General features: G+C 39.5%; 1 protein-coding gene across 7 annotated transcripts in view; it reads right to left on the bottom strand.

Moving 5' to 3' along the window:
• The window catches only part of CALD1 (caldesmon 1), a 181,132-nt gene that overhangs the window by 121,332 nt on the left and 41,125 nt on the right, over window positions 1-18,675 (bottom strand). Inside the window, exon 2 of one of the 7 annotated variants that reach the window (XM_034672513.1) lies at window positions 12,776-12,855. The exons of the other annotated variants lie outside the window; for them this stretch is intronic. The gene's annotated coding sequence lies outside the window, so the exon portion shown is untranslated. The remainder of the gene's footprint in view (window positions 1-12,775; window positions 12,856-18,675) is intronic. 7 annotated transcript variants of the gene reach the window in all.

The following is an 18,675-nucleotide window of genomic DNA, read 5'->3' as shown; positions in this document are numbered from 1 at the left end:
CAGATGACTGTGTGCTCTGTGATCATGAAACTCTTTCAAGTTGCTTGGCCCACATGGGACTCAGGCTTATCTGTCTGTTGGCAAAGTACACAATGCTGAAAGACGTGCTGAACAAGGGGACTTACCAAAAAATGATCTTCAAAGTGCTGCCTTTGCTGGAAATCATGACAGTGGCAGTAGTGCTGGGTGATCGATCTGGCCCTACCCATAGAGAGAGTGCCAGGGATGCACATGGCCACCTCTGCTTTCAGTGCGCAGAACGATGGAGGTCCCCTGCACCCCCTCTCACTTGGCAAACTTGAAAAGAGCTGCTTTCCATGGGTTTATGTGAGCTCCTTTCAGTCTTGTGCATTGGAGAATAAGGCAGAATATTTCTTAATAACAGAAGAACAAAAAGATACAGAACATAATCCTTGGAATGGGAAAGGAATGGTAAGTAGCTATGTCAGTCATAGTTGGCAGGAAGTCACATAATTTGTGGGGATGGAAATTAAAATAAAATATTTAAAAATAGATCTATGGGTTTTAGTCAGAATGAGCCAGTAACAATAAAACATCGCTAATTGTCTCTTGTGAATTGCCTCTGTTTTTCATTTATAGTTGAATATGGGAGCTAGGAGTGTTTTAGAAGGGAAGAAAGATGTGATCTTAGGGAATTTGGTCACTTAAATAAACACTAACGAATGAACTGACCTTGACCAAGTCATTTAACCACTTTAGGGCCCTCAATTCCTTCATCAGTAACATGAAATTTTGGAATAGAGATTTAAGATTCCTCCAATTCACATGGTTTGAATCTAATTCTATGATCTTCCCAGGGGGAAAAAAATGTCCCATGCGTGTCTCAGTATCTGTGAATGACTTTGTTATGGCTGTGAATAAAACAAGCTCAACTGAGCTCACCCCTTTTAGCATCTAACAGGCTGCTCAACAAAGGGTACTGCGTTGCAGGGACCACTGACCTTCCTATTCCCTCCTCATTTCTAAGAGATGAGTCTATTTTATAGCTCCAAGAGGAACGGTACTATATTACAAACTAGTATCTATCATTTATTGAATACCTACTATGTGCAAGGTACTTGACATCTGTCGCCTCATTTAATCTTCAAAAGAAAGCTATGAAACCTGTTGTTTTTATTAGCCCCTTTTGAAAGCAAGGGAAGATTCAGATTCACTACCACAGAGTTAATAAGTAGCAGAGTTGGAATTGCACCCAGATTTGTTTGATTCCAAAGCTTTTCCCATGACTGAACACTTGGAGTAGTCAGAGCTGCCAACAATGACACTTCTTTTACTCTTTTGAGATTTATACCAAAGAAAAGATTTTTGGAGGAGGGTCTGAATGAGTCTGTTTAATGCAGATAGACCAACTTATGCATTTGCCTATAATGGAGTAGCTTGTGGCAGTTTAGTGCTCACTGAGAACAGCTAGAAAATCTGACTAAAATTCCCAAAACCAAAAATCTGTTTGAAGGCATCAGAGAGCTGCTGCTGTAACCAAGACTTAAGGGGCCAACATCCTGGAGAGAAAGAAGGCCTGGAAAAGTGGCCTCACTTTCAGTGATTTCTCCCTCAAGGCATCTGCTGAATCTTTAAGACACAAAAACAGGAGAGAGAACAAGAAACCAAGCAGGATACTTCTGCACAGCAGAGCTTTCACCAGCTGCACAGAGCTGAGTAGGAGAAGCTTCAGGAAGGAGGAACCACTTTGGACTTGACAGAGCTACTCTATATCTAATTGTGGCGGTTTTTACACAGCCATACCCGTTTGTGAAAACTTACAGAACTCTAGTAAAAGGAGTAAATGTTACTATATGTAAATTATGAGAAAGTGTCTGGAGACGCAATCTCAATAGGACCCTTGGAAAATTCACCCATGGAGAAGGGGCAGACTGAAGGTCCACGGAGTGATACAAACTCACCTCAGCCCTAATTCAGCTAAAGTGAACTCCCCAAATCTATCAAACTACCAGAACACAGGGTAACCCCATCTGGAGGAAAGCAACATCACCCAGCACTTCAATTGGGTATGCATATGGAAAAAAAGAAAACGAAGTCTTGACCTCTATTGAACACCATACCCTCCACTCCATGCCCTGTAAAAAATCCAGATTGAGTATAGATCTAAATGTGAAAGCTGACACATAAAAGCTTTCAGAAAAAAAGCAGAAGATATGTCCATGTTCTTGAGATAGGCAAAGATTTTGTAAATCACTAACCACAAAGCATTAAAATTGATAAATTTCACTGCATTAAAATTAAGAACCATAAAGAGAGGAAAAAGGCAAACCATAGGTTGAGGAAAAAATATTAGCAATACATGTATCTGACAAGGGACTTACATCCAGAATATATAAAGAATTCCCACAAATCAGTAAGAAAAAGATGATCAAATAGGAAAATGGGTAAAGGCACTGATGGGCAATTCAAACAAAAGAGGATACTGAAATGGCCAATAAGCATATGAAAAAGTGCTCAATCTTATCAATCATTAGAAAAATTCAAATTAAAACCACACACCATTAGAATAGCTGAAGTTAAAAGATGGACAATTCAAAGTGTTGGTGAGCATCTGGAACTCTCATGCACTGCTGTGGAAGCATAAACTGGTACAATCACTTAGGAAAAATAGCAGTTTCAGCTGCTGAAATGAAATATTTGTGTATTTTGTGACCAAGATATCTTACTCCTTGGTGTGTACACAACAAAAATCCAGGACTGTCTGTATGGCTCAGTCGGTTAGCTGTCCGACTCTTAATTTCGGCTTAATTAACTCGGGGTCCTGGGATTGAGCGCTGCATCAACCCTGCACTCAGTGGGGAGTCTGCTTGAGGATTCTCGTTCCCTCTCCCTCTGCCCCTTCGTCCACTTATGCACACACTCTTGCTCTAAACAAATAATCTTTTTTTAAAAAAATCCATGCATATATGCATCAGAAGATATGAACTAGAATAGGATGATCAGAGCAGCACTTTTTATAATAGCCATAAACAGGAAATCACCTCACTGTCTACCAGTAGCAAAGTGGATAAGTTGTGGCAGGCAAACAATGAAATACTGTAAAACAATCAGAATGATTTAAGTATAGCTCAGGCAATTAATCTCAGAAGCATAATGTTAAATAACAGAGGTCACGCACACGTGCGTGCACGTGCAAATTCCATAACATAAAATTAAAAAGCAGACAAAACTAATACTTAGTGTTAGAAATCAGAAAAATGGTTATCCTGAGGGAGTGGGGGTAAGGGGAGGAGGCTGACTATAAAAGGAGGCACAAAGGGGGTTTTGGGGATGCTAGGAATGTTCTGTTGCGCTTTTTTTAAAGATTTTATTTACTTATTTGAGAGAGAGGGAGCACACACAAGTGGGGGTGGGAGGTAAGGGCAAAGCCAGAGGGAGAAGCAGACTCCCCACCGAGCGTGAACCCTGATGCAGGACCCAATCCAGGACCCTCAGATCAGACCTGAGACAAAAGCAGACACTTAACCAGTTGAGTCACCCAGGCGCCCTGTAATGTTCTGTTTCTTGATCTGGGTGGGAACTATACCATTATGTTCATTTTGTGAAAATTCATCATGTTGTACAATTATGATCTGTATACTTTTCTGTACCTTATACATCAATAAAAAGATTATTTTTACAACATATGAAGAGAAAAAGATGAAGCCTCACTTGGGAAAGATGACAACTAAAGGGAATTTATGAGCTCAAAATATATAAAATCACGAAAGTTCAATATTTCTGGTCATATATTATACAAGTAGGAAAATAAAATAATGAGAAGAAAGACAAACAAGAAGGTAATACAAATCAATGTACTCTGTAGGGGAAAACTGTAGTTGGAAAGGCTGGGACCAATTTGGCCGGCTATTTCTAAATTAAAAGTCAACACTGGATTATTTACCAATGACTTAGTGAACTTTCCATAGATATATTTTGGCTTACTATATCTTAGAAGGGAAAGTTTGAATGTTTTTGCAAGTGGTCCATACTAAAGCAATTCAAATGCAGGGGCTACTTATCATCTTAAGATGTGGCCAAGCTTCATGCCCATTCAGCCCCTTGGTCACTAACCACACTGCTTCTCCTCGTCGCTTTCAAACACCCACCTCCCCCGTCTACCTCCAGTGGTGCACATGTACATCAAGCTCCTGCACAAGGTTTCCTCTTCACGTGTTTAAACTGTGCATTTCCATTTAAGGTCCTGCCTATGTATCTTGAGTAATATTTGTCCATAGTACGCTTGTATTTCAGTGTAAATTGTTATGTCTGTGGGAGAGTCTCTTGGTTTTCATGAGATACATTTTTCATCTGGAATTACACATATGGACATATAAAGATATTTGTATAAATTAGTAGATGAGAGGGACATGGCGCATTAACAGGATTCCATGTTAGGAACTGATTTAGCCAAGCAGGTTAAATAAAGCAAGAAACTAAGGAAATTGTTCATATGATTCAAGAAAAAGTCAATGATTCAATGAAAGTAAATTTCTCTTGGCATTCTGCAACAGATTCACCGCATTGCTGATGGACAAATCTTCAAACTATTCAATTGGGTTGAACATTGGTCTTTCCCTTGAAAGTAGCATGGAATTATGAGAGAATACAGCCCGTGGGGTCATAATAGAGGTATGACCTTAAGGAAATTCTTTGTTGGATATCAGTCACTTATTTTAAAATCAAAATGCTTAGAAATAACAAGTGTTGGGGTGCCTGGGTGGCACAGTGGTTAAGCGTCTGCCTTCGGCTCAGGGCATGATCCTGGCGTTATGGGATCAAGCCCCACATCAGGCTCCTCCGCTATAAGCCTGCTTCTCCCTCTCCCACTCCCCCTGCTTGTGTTCCCTCTCTCGCTGGCTGTCTCTATCTCTGTCAAATAAATAAATAAATAAAATCTTAAAAAAAAATAACAAGTGTTGGCAAGGATGCAGAGAAAAAGGAACCCTTGTGCACTGCTGATGGGAATGTAAATTGGTACAGCCACCATGGAAAACAATATGGAGGTTCCTCAAAAAGTTAAAAATAGAAATACCATATAATCCAATAATTCCACTATTGTGTATTTACCCAAAGAAAACAAAAACACTAATTTGAAAAGATATAGGCACCCCAATGTTTATTACAGTGTTATTTACAAAAGCCAAGACAATGGAAACAACCTAAGTGTCCACCAGTAGATGAGTAAATCTGGTGTATACACACATGCATGAGCACACACACAGACAAGAATAGTATGCAGCCATAAAAAGGATAAGATCATGCCACGTGAGACAACATGGACGAACCTAGATGGTACGATGCTAAGTGGAAGTCAGACTGAGAAAGACAAATACCATATGGTTCCACTCATAAGTGGAACCTAAAAAAAAAAAAAGAAAAAAGAAAAAAAAAGAAAACCACAAATGAATAAGCAAACAAAAAGCCAAATCAGACCTATAAATTCAGAGGACAAACTGATGGTTGTCAGAGGGAAGGGGGTGGAAGTTTGGGGAAAATGGGTGAAGGGGAGAGGGAGACTTGGTCTCCAAATATGGAACGAATATGTCATGGGAATAAAAGGCACAGCATAAGGAATATAGTCAATGATATTGTAATAGTGATGTAATGGGACAGACAGTAGCTACACTTGTGGTGAACACAGCATAATGTATAAATTTGTCAAATCACTAAGTTGTACACCTGAAACTGATGTAACATTGTATGTCAACTATACTTTAAAAAAAGAGAATAATAATAACTACCTTGAAGGGTTTTTCCTCCTCTGTGTCCCATAGTATTTTGTTAATGCCTCTATAATGGCATTGTCAGAGTGGACTGTCATTGTATGTGGATGGGCTTCTTGATGGCAAGGACAAGGTCTTTATCAAGAATTCTATGCCAAGCTTTTGCATATGCCAAGGCATATAACATATGCTCCATAAAAGTGTGTTGGGGGAGTGAGGGAATAAATGAATGAGAAAGCATATAATGAGCCTAGTACTGGACCTAGAACACTATAGGCCCCAACTGAACTTACCTCCTTTCTTTTCCTCCTCCCTTGTTATTCTGTATCTGGAAACCAGAATGAATCAAATCAACCCTTCGCTTATTTCTTTACCATTAGAGGTAGAGAATTTTTTGGAATTTCCCTTAAAATTTCAAGGAACACAAACGATATAGCTTAGATGTATGTTCTCAGAAGAGCCATTTTTGTACAACTATGAAGAAGAAAAAAATTCTTAATGGAACAGAACAAAATTACATAATAGTATGAAGGGAGGGCCTTGATGTCTTTAAACAGTGTGTTTGCTGCAGCCTTTCCTATTTTTTCCTGAACAATTAATGAATTAAGAATAATCCATAATGTTATTTGTACTGGCTAAAATCTTTCAATTGTTTATAGAAGAATGAGAGTGGATTTTTTACAGGCAAGATAATTTCTGATTGGAGAAGCAGTAAGAATGTATCCATGGCAGGGTGAAGGTCAGATGTTTATTTTTAAGCATTATGAAAAGTTCTCTACTTGTCTGAAGCGAGTAGGAAAGAGAAAGTCATTTATGGCATTATGAAATTTCTAGACTTCTCATGGGAAAGCAGCTGACGTCAGTGTTTGATAAGCTTCCTGTGGCTACAAACATACAAGACATTAACTCCTGAGAAAAATGTAACTTTCCTTTTACAGAATCCTGGTGTACCTGCAGCTGGACTTTGGTATAACTGCCATACATTAAGAGAGACCTGATGATGCAGATATTAAATAATCCAAAGACTGTGGAGAGGCAGCTGGTTTGGTTGTTGTCACTACCAGCATCAGCAGCATCACCAGCATCACAATCATCATTATCACTATCAACAAGCACTGATGCTTGCTGTATTGCTTATAATGCACTGTGTTAAATGTTCGGGCTCTGGAGAATAAGAAACAATGTCCTTAATTTTTATGTATATTTCATTTTCCAACAAATGTGGTCTTCCTGCCTCTATCCTGTCCATGTGTCCATATATGGCTTCTTTGCTTTTTAAAGTGAGAATCTATTATTTATCAAGTATTATTTCATTTTATTTTAAAAAGAATAGTGTTATTAAGATCGAGTTTGCACTATACAAGTCACCCATCTCAGTGTACAATTCAATAGTTTTGTATATTCATAGTTGAGCAACCAACACCAAAATCAATATAGAACATTTTCATCACCCAAAAAGAAACCCTACACCCTGTAGCCATCACCCTCCTCCCAGTCTCCCCTACTTCCCCAAGCTGAAGCAACCATTAATCTATATTCTGTCTCTATAGAGTTCCCTGTTCTGAACATTCCATATGAATGGAATCATATAATATGTAGTCTTTTGTGACTGAATTCTTTTACTTAGCACAATGTTTTCAAAGTTCATTGATATGGTAGCAGGTATTAGTACTTCATTAACTTTATGGCCAAATAATATTCCACAGTATGGCTGTATCACATTTTGCTTATGCATTCACCACCGATGGACATTCGGGTTGTTTCCATCTTTTGGCTATTATGAATAATGCTGCTATAAACATTTGTGTACAAGTTTTTATGTGGACATATTTTTTCATTTCTCTTGGGTATATACCCAGGAGTGGAATTGCAGGGTCATAGGGTAATTTATTGTTTGAGGGATTGCAGGACATTTTTTCAATGTGGCTGCACTATTTTTATCTTCTTACCAGGGCTCTGATTTTTTCTACATCCTTGCCAGCAAGATGGATAGGTTGTAGAGATCTACAGTACAGCACAGTGCCTACAGTTAATACTACAGCACTGTGCACCTAAAAATTTGTTAAAAGGGTACATCTCATTTTAGATGTTCTTACCATGTACACATATGCACAAAAGGAAACTGTGTATAGCTTCTTAGATAAAGAGAACTTACATACAGAGAGAAGCAACTACAAAGATTAGAATGTTCATAATTGAATCCCTTGAATTCCAGTAGACTCAATTTACTGACAGTCTATCCATGAAGTTGGTCTTTAGGAATTTTGGATATTCACAAAGAAGCAGTGTCCTAATTCCATACTTTCCAGTTAAGACTACACACCATCCAAGCAATTGGATTATTTATTCAATTCAGTCAACCCATTATACTTGATAGATTCAGTGAATTGATTTTCGTGTTCCTATTGTATAATATGTACTTGTTTATTTAAAATATTCTTAAAACTTTTTCTAGGGGCGCCTGGATGGCACAGCGGTTGAGCGTCTGCCTTCGGCTCAGGGCGTGATCCCGGCGTTATGGGATCGAGCCCCGCATCAGGCTCCTCTGCTGTGAGCCTGCTTCTTCCTCTCCCACTCCCCCTGCTTATGTTCCCTCTCTCGCTGGCTGTCTCTATCTCTGTCGAATAAATAAATAAAATCTTAAAAAAAAAAACCTTTTTCTAGTGTTCATTTGATTGCTGTTTGAAATTTGAGTACCTAAGGACTACATATTATATTTCTATATTTTGCTCATCTTAAGGCCAGTTGCTTAGCTGAGCAAAAAAACAAGGCAAAATAATACCCGAAGTAGAATGATCCTGTTCCTCTTCTCCACTTTCTAACCAGCCACCACTGTCCTCCACCCGAGAGCTAACCCAGAGCCTTGAGCTCAGTTGGTGTGAAGAATAAAATGCTGACATAGGGAATCTGGGCAGCAGGAGGGCTCAGGGCTTATGCCAGAACCTAGAACCATCTTGTCCAACCCAAGTAACAAAAGGTGAAACTCTGAAAATATCACCAGTTAATGTCAGTCCTCAGCATTTTAAAGAAAATCAGCCTCGGCATTATCTGTTTGCACATCTGGCTGAAAGAGTAGCCAGTGGAGGCTGTAACCCCACTGACAAGATGCCGAGTCCTTTGCGCTAGAAAACTGGTATAACATCATCACACTTACTCTGTCTGTTCATCATCACCCAATTATCAATCTGTTATTGTCTTGGAAACTGTGGACATCGGCAAAAACAGCAAAATAACAACGCATGGGGGACCATTTTGTGCACAGGGCCCTGGGAAGGGCCAGTGGAATTCCTCTGATCAGTCTCCTTTTGACTTTTTCCCATAGATCTTGTTCCTGCACTGAAATGTCTGGAATGCTTGGTAGGGACAAAGTGGGTTGGTCATAGGGCAATTATGCTTCTATCATCAGTGAGATCAGTTTGTAGACTAATTTTCAAGTGACTAGTGACATCACAAATGGGTTAAGAATACAAATACATAGCATTTTTATAATAAACAGAGCTTTGTATCCCTTTCCTCAAATGATTTTCATGGCAACTCCAGAGGTCAGTAAGACAAGTATCATTTGCGGCACTTTATAAATGGGACTTAGAGAGAGGTCTAGCGAGGTTAAAAGCCTTATCCAAACTCCTTCACAGCTAGCGGTGGCTGCATCAAGGTCCTCCAATCTGTTCTTTTTGCAGAACACCATTCTTCTTTTATTTGGTTATTTAACAACAAAGTTCATTTAGCAGGAGCTGGTTATTTTTCATTTTTGGACAAATCGATCACTGTATTTGTTTTTAGAAATCAGATCAATCCACTGTTTAATTCCCAACTGGTATCATGGGCTAAAATTTTTAAAAATAACAATCTTAAGGAATGATTCTTTGTGGGCCTTTCAATCTGACCTGTCTTCATGTAATCACAGAGTGGGGAGAGTGTAACAAGTGACAAATCCTTCAAGCAACTGTCCTTCCCTCAAAGTACTTGGACATCAAACAGATCTGTCGAGGCATGGTGGCACACCACAGTGGCTTTCCATACAGAGTGTCAATGACAGCATGACTACTGGTGACATGTGCCATCAGAAATTTCAGATTCCACATCATTTACTTTTTAAAACATTAGAAGTACTCAAGGTTTTCCTTATAAACTTGACTCTCACTCAGTTACATTCTAGGAATCTTTTTTGAGTGGAAGAAAAAGGCCTACCTACGTGTGTTCCTGTGAATAGCATTCCTCACGTATGTCAGATGGAGGAAAAAATTTTGAGGTTGGCTCTTCTACTATTCCTATTTCATGAGACAGTAAGTCAGACCCAATTTGGGATTCTACTTCCAGTTATTTTTTTTTAAAAGATTTTATTTATTTATTCAACAGAGATAGAGACAGCCAGCGAGAGAGGGAACACAAGCAGGGGGAGTGGGAGAGGAAGAAGCAGGCTCACAGCGGAGGAGCCTGATGTGGGACTCGATCCCAGGACTCTGGGATCACGCCCTGAGCTGAAGGCAGGCACTTAATGACTGCACNAAGAAGCAGGCTCATAGCAGAGGAGCCTGATGTGGGGCTTGATCCCAGAACGCTGGGATCACGCCCTGAGCTGAAGGCAGGCACTTAATGACTGCACCACCCAGGCGCCCCTCTACTTCCAGTTATTAAATGGAAGTTGTTGGGGAGCCTGAATGGCTCAGTCAGTTAAGCATCAGACTCTTGGTTTCAGCTCAGGTCATGATCTTGGGGTCATGTGATCGCGTGCAGCAATGGGTTCCATTCTTAGTGTGGTGTCTGCTTGAGATTTTCTATCTCTCTCTCCTTCTCCTTCTGACCCCCCCCTATTTGTGCATGTTCTCTCTATCGCTCATAAATAAATAAATAAATAAATAAATAAAATCTTTAAAAAATAAATAGAAGTTGTTAAGGATATAGCAGAGATGAGGAGAGATCTCTGTTCTCACAGAGCTAACTCTTTAGTAGGTAATAAATATTTCCATTTATGTCTTATTCATTTCTCTCTTTGGGCTGAGTTTTTTATTTTTTAATTTATTTTATCTATCTATCTACCTATCTGAGAGAGAGAGAGCATGAGCAGGGGGCAGGGAGAGGCAGAGAATCTCATGCAGACTCCACACTGAGCGCAAAGCCTGACATTGGGCTCGATCCCACAACCTGGAGACCATGACCTGAGCCGAAACCAAGAGTTGGACACTTAACTGACTAAGTCACCCAGGTTCCCCTGGGTTAAGATCTTTTTTTAAAAAAATTTTATTGTGGTAAGGACACTAAATAGGAGATCTACCCTCTGAATGTCTTTCTTACTTCTGTATCCCCAGTGCTTAGCATAGCTCTGAGTACATAGTAATTTCTCAATAAATACATGTTAAGTGAATAAATAATGAGGTTCCCAGATGCTCATACTTTTTGAATTCTAAATCTTGATTCATTAGCTACTGTCCTTCTTCCTGGGACCAGACTGAAAGTTGATGCAAGGTGGACAATCAGAATGTCACTGAAGCCTGGTACTGACATTTTTATTGGCAATTATACTAGATGGCTGCTGGTAATGTGGACAATATCCCAGCTTCAGTCTGTTGTAGCCACAAACTTAAAACCAGGCTGCTATCTTTCAAAAAATGATGTGTGTTATTAATCCAATGGAGGATGGAGTGAAGATACAGATGGGTCAGTGAAACCATTTCCACGTTAATACAACATTTCAAATTGATCAGCCTATAATAATTTTATCTCCAAAGGATAGCACTATTTAAACATAGTGATGCCTCTATTTATATGCCAACAAAAACACCAACAGAAGCCTCATCAGTTTTAACATTAATAGCTAAGTTGATTGAATTAAATGAAAAAGACAAATTTTTCAATAAAACCTTTTGGGCAATTGCCACCAAATAACTATTGGGCAGCTCTGTCTCTCTCTTCTGAAACGGCAATTCTGCCAATATTCAGGCACAATTATAGGATAAACAGAGCTGAAATATATAACTGTAAAACATGTCTTGCAGCTTCAAAAAGAAAAAGTTCTAAAATATGTTTTCCAGAGACAACAATTCTTACATGTTTGGAACATAAAAATGTGATTGTGACAAATTATTGTGCAAGAATGGAAAACAAATGACTGCAAATAACAGAACTGAGGCTACATACGAACACCATCCCAGAACTTTGAACAGAACTATAAATACATTACGTGGAATATACTAGAAGATTGAGAGAGAAAAACATTACATTTAACCAGAATTTAAATGCTTTTGAGACCGCATAGATACACTGTTTAGTGAGTGTTTTTTCTTCTCTCTATGCCCTTTCATTTCCTGATATGCCTCAAAAGGAAAAACTCAGAAATGAAAACCAAAAGTATCCTTATTATATTTTTCGGCTGTCTGAATCCAAAGGAGGGAAATCCAGGAGTGCTGGCTCTTGATCATAAGCTCCCTGGGTGAGCAATTACATTTTTATACTGCTTCGTATTCTCATAGTAACTCACACAGTCCTGACAATTATTTACTGACAGAATGAAATACTGATGGGTTTCAAGACTACTTTTGTTTCCGTTGTACTACGTTGTAAAATCATCAAATCTGTAAAGTCAGATCTATCTCTGGATGCTATTCTGGTATACATCTTATTATGGAGAATATACAACCATATATTTCATTCAGAAATTTAGAAAACACAGAGATATATGTAGAACAATTATAAAGTCTCTTTTAATCCCTCCTGCCTTGAGATTAAGGTTTCAAAATATTTCCTTCTAGTTGTTTTTTTTAGCAACACAAATGATTCTATGTGAAAAGCAAATTTAATATGCCATGTATTTTATTTTTTCACTTATGCATGTTTTCCTACATCATTCTTGTAACATGATTAATAATGTCATCGTTTATATAAACGTTCCTAGATCACTGTGCATGTAAAGTATTTCAAGTATCAAATACTGCTGTGATGGGCATTCTTGTACATAAATCTTTATCCCTAAATCTCGACTGCTTTGTTTCAAATTGCTAAGTAATATAGAGGGCTTAGTGATGCTGGGGGATCAGACTGATTGTACTCACTTTGTGTGAATTCTTCTTGTTTCAAATAACCAACTGGAAAAGTTGGAACAGTATTTGCAATGCCACCGAAATATCTGGAGCTGAGTTATAGCAAATAACAAACAATTAGAGAGTATCATCCATTCACTGTCAAGATTAGAGAAGAATCCTCCCCCCCAAAAAAGTTGTATTTAAAAACCCGATTTTAAAGACTGATGAAATTGAGCCTTTCGAAATGAGGTAATTCATGGGTGAGGCAAACTAAACCATTAAACTCAAGCACATTATATGTAGACAGTGGGAGGCAGGAGAGAAAACTAGTGCTGGTAGTGGTAATCCACAGCATCACAGGAGAGCCTCTGGTGGACTGAGAAGGTCTGTTAAGGAAGAGGCAACAGTGGGTTTAATGGTTGGGGCACAAGCACTCTAAAGATGGGGATTATATTTCATACTTTTGTTTCCTCTCAGAACAACTCACAGAGCATTCCAGCACTGCTACTTTTTCTTTCAGCCAAAAGAATATTATTGAACATGGTCCATGTTCCCTGAGTTTTCCCATCTTAGTAAAGGGCACCAGCATTCACCTGGTTGCTTGAGCCCTGGACCTGGGAGTCACTCCAATCACTGCTTCTTTACCACCCAATCTACATCGCTCCCCATGCCATAAATTACTAAATCCAGGTGATTCTCTCTTTGGAACATTTACTTGAAATGACCCATTTATCTTCATCATTGCTGCCACCACGCTAATCCAAGCCACCAAAATCTTATGTGGACCATTCCAGGAACCTCCTGACTTGTCTCTCTGTTCAAATCTTCTGGCTTCTGCAATAAAGGCATTTCTCAAAACACTGATCTGATCATGTCACTGCCTTGCTTAAAACACTTCAATAGCCTGATAGCACATCCAAAATATAGAGTCAATTCTCTATCACAACCCCCAATACTGTATATGATCTGGCCCTGACTACCTCCCCAGCATTCTCCTGAGCCACAACTTGTGATCTGGTCACACTAGCTTTCTTTCAATTCTTGCATGGACCCAACTCTTGTAGGCCGCAGAGTCTTGGGATATGCGGTTCTCTAACACTGCAATGATTGCCCCACCCCTCACCCCGACAATCCATATTTCTCATTTGGGTGATTCTTCGCTTTCCCTAAACTCACAATCTCAAAGCTGTAACAGTATTTGCAATACCTCTGAAATGCTGACTTTTGTGATACAGCACAAGCATAGGGCTTATGTTAAAGGCTTCAAGTATCCTAGTCATTTTTTGCTAAGGTATGATAAATGAAGAATTCTGTTAGATACACAGATTTTGAAGATTTTTACCTTCGTGTTATTCTCTTAGAGCTCTCTGTCATTTATTTTCATGTACGGTCACAATTTGTAATGACATATATTTACTGTTTGTCTTCCCTACCAGATTGAAAGCTCCATGAGGGTGCGTCCGGGTTTTGTTGTTGTTGTTTAACCTCTGGTTCCTTAGCACTCTGCCATCACCTACAATATATTCGTCACTCAACAAATAGGAGTGGAGCGAATGAGTGGCCAATGGTCAAAATATTTGAAAAGAGTGTCTAATGATAAGACAGGGGAGTATTATAGGTTTATCATCTATTTGCTGGGAGGATACTCATTAACAGCTTGGCACTTGCTAAGTGCTCAATACACTGAATACAAATGAATGAATACATCGATGAATTACCTGTGAGTGGTCGAGACAGAATACAGTTAGTTCTGAATGAAGGGCAGACAACTATACCAAAACAACCAGTTAAATAACCTAAAAGTTCTTTCCTCTGCTGCTGTAACTTTTCACCGAAAGTTGTAATTTAAATGAGAAAGTATAGAAAGCACACAAATATGCTTTCCACTGTCATAGTCAGATCATGCATTATCTCATTTGATTCTTAGAATCCTGTGAGAAAGACGGTATATCATCTCCATTTGACAAACAATCAAATTAAGCCAGTGTCCATGAGTACTTCAGAATGTATTGGATCCAGAACTCAAATGCTGGCTTTTTAACCCAAGAGACTAAGTCATAAGGGCAAGAGTGGAAAATCATGGGATGGCTGATGTGCTTGGTCTGATTTATTCTGCTGCATCTGTGATAAGGTTGGTTAGGCTTTTAGTAAATTGGTTCAGCCTTTCAATAAGAAACAAACAAATACCCAAATCTTTCCAAGTTTTCCAACTTAAAAAATCTGATTTGGGTCTCAATTGCTATTACTAATACTTTTGGGATTGGTGAGATTTTGTTCTTCTTTCCAGCCAGGTTTCAAAATATATTCTGAGCCACATTAGTCTCTATTCTTTTCAAACCAGTGAGAAAAGGCTCTCAAGAAATTGCATCGGTGCCGAGGACCTACTCATACACCAGCTGTGATCTGGCTTATTTCCATATAACCTAATATGGCTAAGAAAATGTTTGACTGGAACAGAGTGAGGATTGCCAAACTTAAGTTTTAGTAAGAAAAGTGCCACAGAGTCCTCTGTTTAGACGTGGTGCAATTTCAGTGCAGATGCAATGCTTATAGGTTCACACCAACGACATGGTAATTGGGCTTCTACGCAGTAATGAAAACCAGACACCTGTCCCCTTTGCCCGCCTGCAGGCGAGATGAATAAATAAGAGCTGCCCAAAAAGGCTCTTGGTGACCGACTATTGAACATGTTGCCCTTCTTGGGTTATAGAGGCTGAGTGGGGATACCCAATTCAGACGCTGTATGAGGTCCTCTGAGTTTGTGGAAAATCAAAGAGCTTTCAACGGCAGGAAGGATGAAAGGAAATTCACCTCCTCCAGCTCCCATCTCAGCCCATGGTGGATTTACCATCACCTCCCTGAAAAAGCATCTCCGACTGACATTCCTATTTCTTCTCACTCTCAGTCCACTGATTGATTTGAAAGATCAGTGTTATCTTCAAGGTGACACTTTCTCTCACCAGAAACGCAATCAATAGGTCCCAGATCTAGGATTTTACTTGGGCTGTTTTGGTCATGAGGGCTTTCTTGCCTCCTCTGCCGTCCTTGTTTCCATCATTCACGCACTCTTGTGCCCAGACCATGACGACTGTCCTCTGGACAGGCACTCAGTTTCTTCAGCCGTTTTGGAAGCAGGAGTCAATGCTTTAACATCAGACAGATCTGGGTTTGAAATCCAGATCTGCCACTTACATGATGGCTGACTTTTGCCGAGTGAAACTGGAAAATATCTACCTTGCACTGATGTGGCAATTAAATGAGGGGCCATGCGGTAGCATGGTCCCAGACATGAAGAAAAGTGCTGGGTAAACGTCAGCAAGCTTCTATGTCCTGCTTCTGTCCTCTTCGTAATCTCAAGACATTCTGCACAATACTGCTGGATTCTTTTCCCAACTACATGCATAGAAATTGAAAGGGAAAAATGCACCCACTGACCCCTGAAATTTGCCCCATCAGTGAGAAAGGGGGCACCGCCTAAATATTCAATCTGATCCGAGTTAAAGAAAAACTAACATCAAAACTTCTGTTGTTTCCTAGGGTTACTAAGGGCATAAGCCCAGGGTAGATGACTGCTTTGTTTATGTAAACATCCTGACCTTCCTCTGTGGCTGTAAAAGGTGAATACTCTCCCACCCCCAGCAATCACTTGGGAGAGAATTAAGGCAAAAGAGTTAAAAAACGGACTTTCTCCTCAGCCATACCAGTCTCAGGTAACTCACAAGCCTCTTCCTCCAGAGGCCCCACTGAACACCATGTCGAATATTAACTTTAAACTGTGATCTAGTCTCCGCTACACTGTAATGTCTATCACCTCAAATCATTCATCAAAGTCTGTCAAACATAGCAGCTTTGTGGGAATGAGGGGAGAAAAGGAAATTTTTCCATGCTCAGGATAAATCTGAGAGAGACTGGAAAGGATTTGGAGCAGGAGTTGACAGGAAAATAAGGCATTCCCACCACTTTCTCTCTTTCTTGGGGATTCCCAGAAATATTGAGATGGAGGCCCCAATAATTTTATTCAGTTATGAAAGCAAAGAGCAGCCCAGGAAGAGTAAGTATGATGTCTCTCATCATGATCAGACAACAGTTGCTATGTGGTGAAAAGTCCTGACAAGGTCTTAAAAGACGTTGATTTTTAGTTCTGCTGATACACCTAACTAGCCATGTGACCTTGGGCAAGTCACAGACTCTGCAGGCATCGGTCTCCATAAAAGGAGGAAGAAAGGACTGGAAAAGCTCTGCTATCTGTTGAGTAGATGGGCTGCAGTACTCAGGAAAAGCTTTGAAAAGAAAACTGGCTCTTGAAGTTAAGATTTGGGTAAGCAGAAAGGAAGAGTGAAGATATTTCACTTGTGCTCAGGAAGAAAGCAGTCATTTGGGCAGAAACACGCGAGTTAGGTAACCACGTTCAAAGCCCCGGTAGCAAGAAAAGTGAGTTGTACTGATTATGTCTGTGGATCTCAATTTTGCACTTTATTCTTTAGAGTAGACAGTAGGTGCTAGGATTTTTGATGTAAAATGTAGTTGGTGAAGATTCAAAATCAGATTCAAAATGCGGAACGAGGGGCCCGTGGGTGGCTCAGTTGGTTAAGCATCTGCCTTTGGCTCAGGTCATGATCCCGGGACCCTGGGATGGAGTGTCGCATCCAGCTCCCTGCTTAGTGGGGAGACTGCTTCTCCCTCTCCCTCTGCCTGCCACTCCCCCTATTTGTGGTCTCTCTCTCTGTCAAATAAATAAATAAAACCTTTTTTAAAAATAAAAATTAAAAATAAAAAAATTATTAAAATATGGAATGAGATGGACAACAGAGGGGACTAAACAAAAGAAGAGAGAGGTATAGAAATAAGTTTGGCAATTCTTGAAACCTGACTTAAGATGGTGACAATAAAACTGTGAAGGAAAATAAAGTCAGTGAAGAATCTACAAATGTGCCTTTATTTCTCTTCAACATAGCCCAGTCTCTTCTGGTTTGTCTGTAGACGGATCCCCGCCCAGATGCAACACTGAACTCTGACCCCTGGGTCAAAGAATTGTGCTGTGAATGACTAATAAATCATTTGGGAGATTAATCAACAGGAAGGGCCAAGATCATTTTTTACTGTAAGTATAAAATGACGTTGGGTTATTTTGTGATTAGAGATCTTTACATTAACTGCATAATTGAATATAATTTTGTAAATGGTACAAATCAACAATCAACTACAAATGACTTCACTAAAGCAGAAATTTCCACATTATCCTGAAAGAATACACATAAGGTTCTAACAAATCTGAAAGTTAAGCTATGGAATTATCCTTACACAGAGAGAAAATATACTAATTTCTCTCCTTCTTTAATACTTAAATATTTTATAGCAATTTAAAGACCATGAGCTACACTAATTACTCATTAAAATCAATGCTTTGAAAAAGAAAATCCAAAGTTAATTTTCTAGTTGTGTTTACAAAGTTATTTAGCAAAGCAAACTTGCTTTGACTGGGTATAAAATGCCCTCTCGACAACTTTTATGCATTAGAATGAGACAGAGCTGGAGTCAGGGTCCAAGTCTACCTGAGTCTAAGAGCCCATTCCCTTTCTATTGAACTTTCTGTCATCTTACTAATATTAGTTGCCTTGAGGCGCCTGGGTGGCTCAGTTGTTAAGCAACTGGCTCTTGATTTCAGCTCAGGTCATGATCTCCAGATCCTGGGACTGAATCCCATGTCAGCTCTGCCCTCAGCCAGGAGCCTGCTTGAGACTCTCTCTCCCCTTCCCTCTGCCCCTCTCATGCGCACACGCGCGCTCTCTCTCTCAAATAAGTAAATAAATAAATCTTAAAAAACAAAACAAAAAACCCAAATGTTAGTTGCCCTGCGCCTTTCCCATCCCCTATTCCCCACTATATCTCAAACTTAATGTGTTTAAGTGGTAGTTTCAGGCCACATAATA

This window comes from Ailuropoda melanoleuca, chromosome 1 (genome assembly GCF_002007445.2).
Source record: "Ailuropoda melanoleuca isolate Jingjing chromosome 1, ASM200744v2, whole genome shotgun sequence".
NCBI lineage: Eukaryota > Metazoa > Chordata > Mammalia > Carnivora > Ursidae > Ailuropoda > Ailuropoda melanoleuca.
This window is presented reverse-complemented; position numbering and strand designations above follow the sequence as displayed.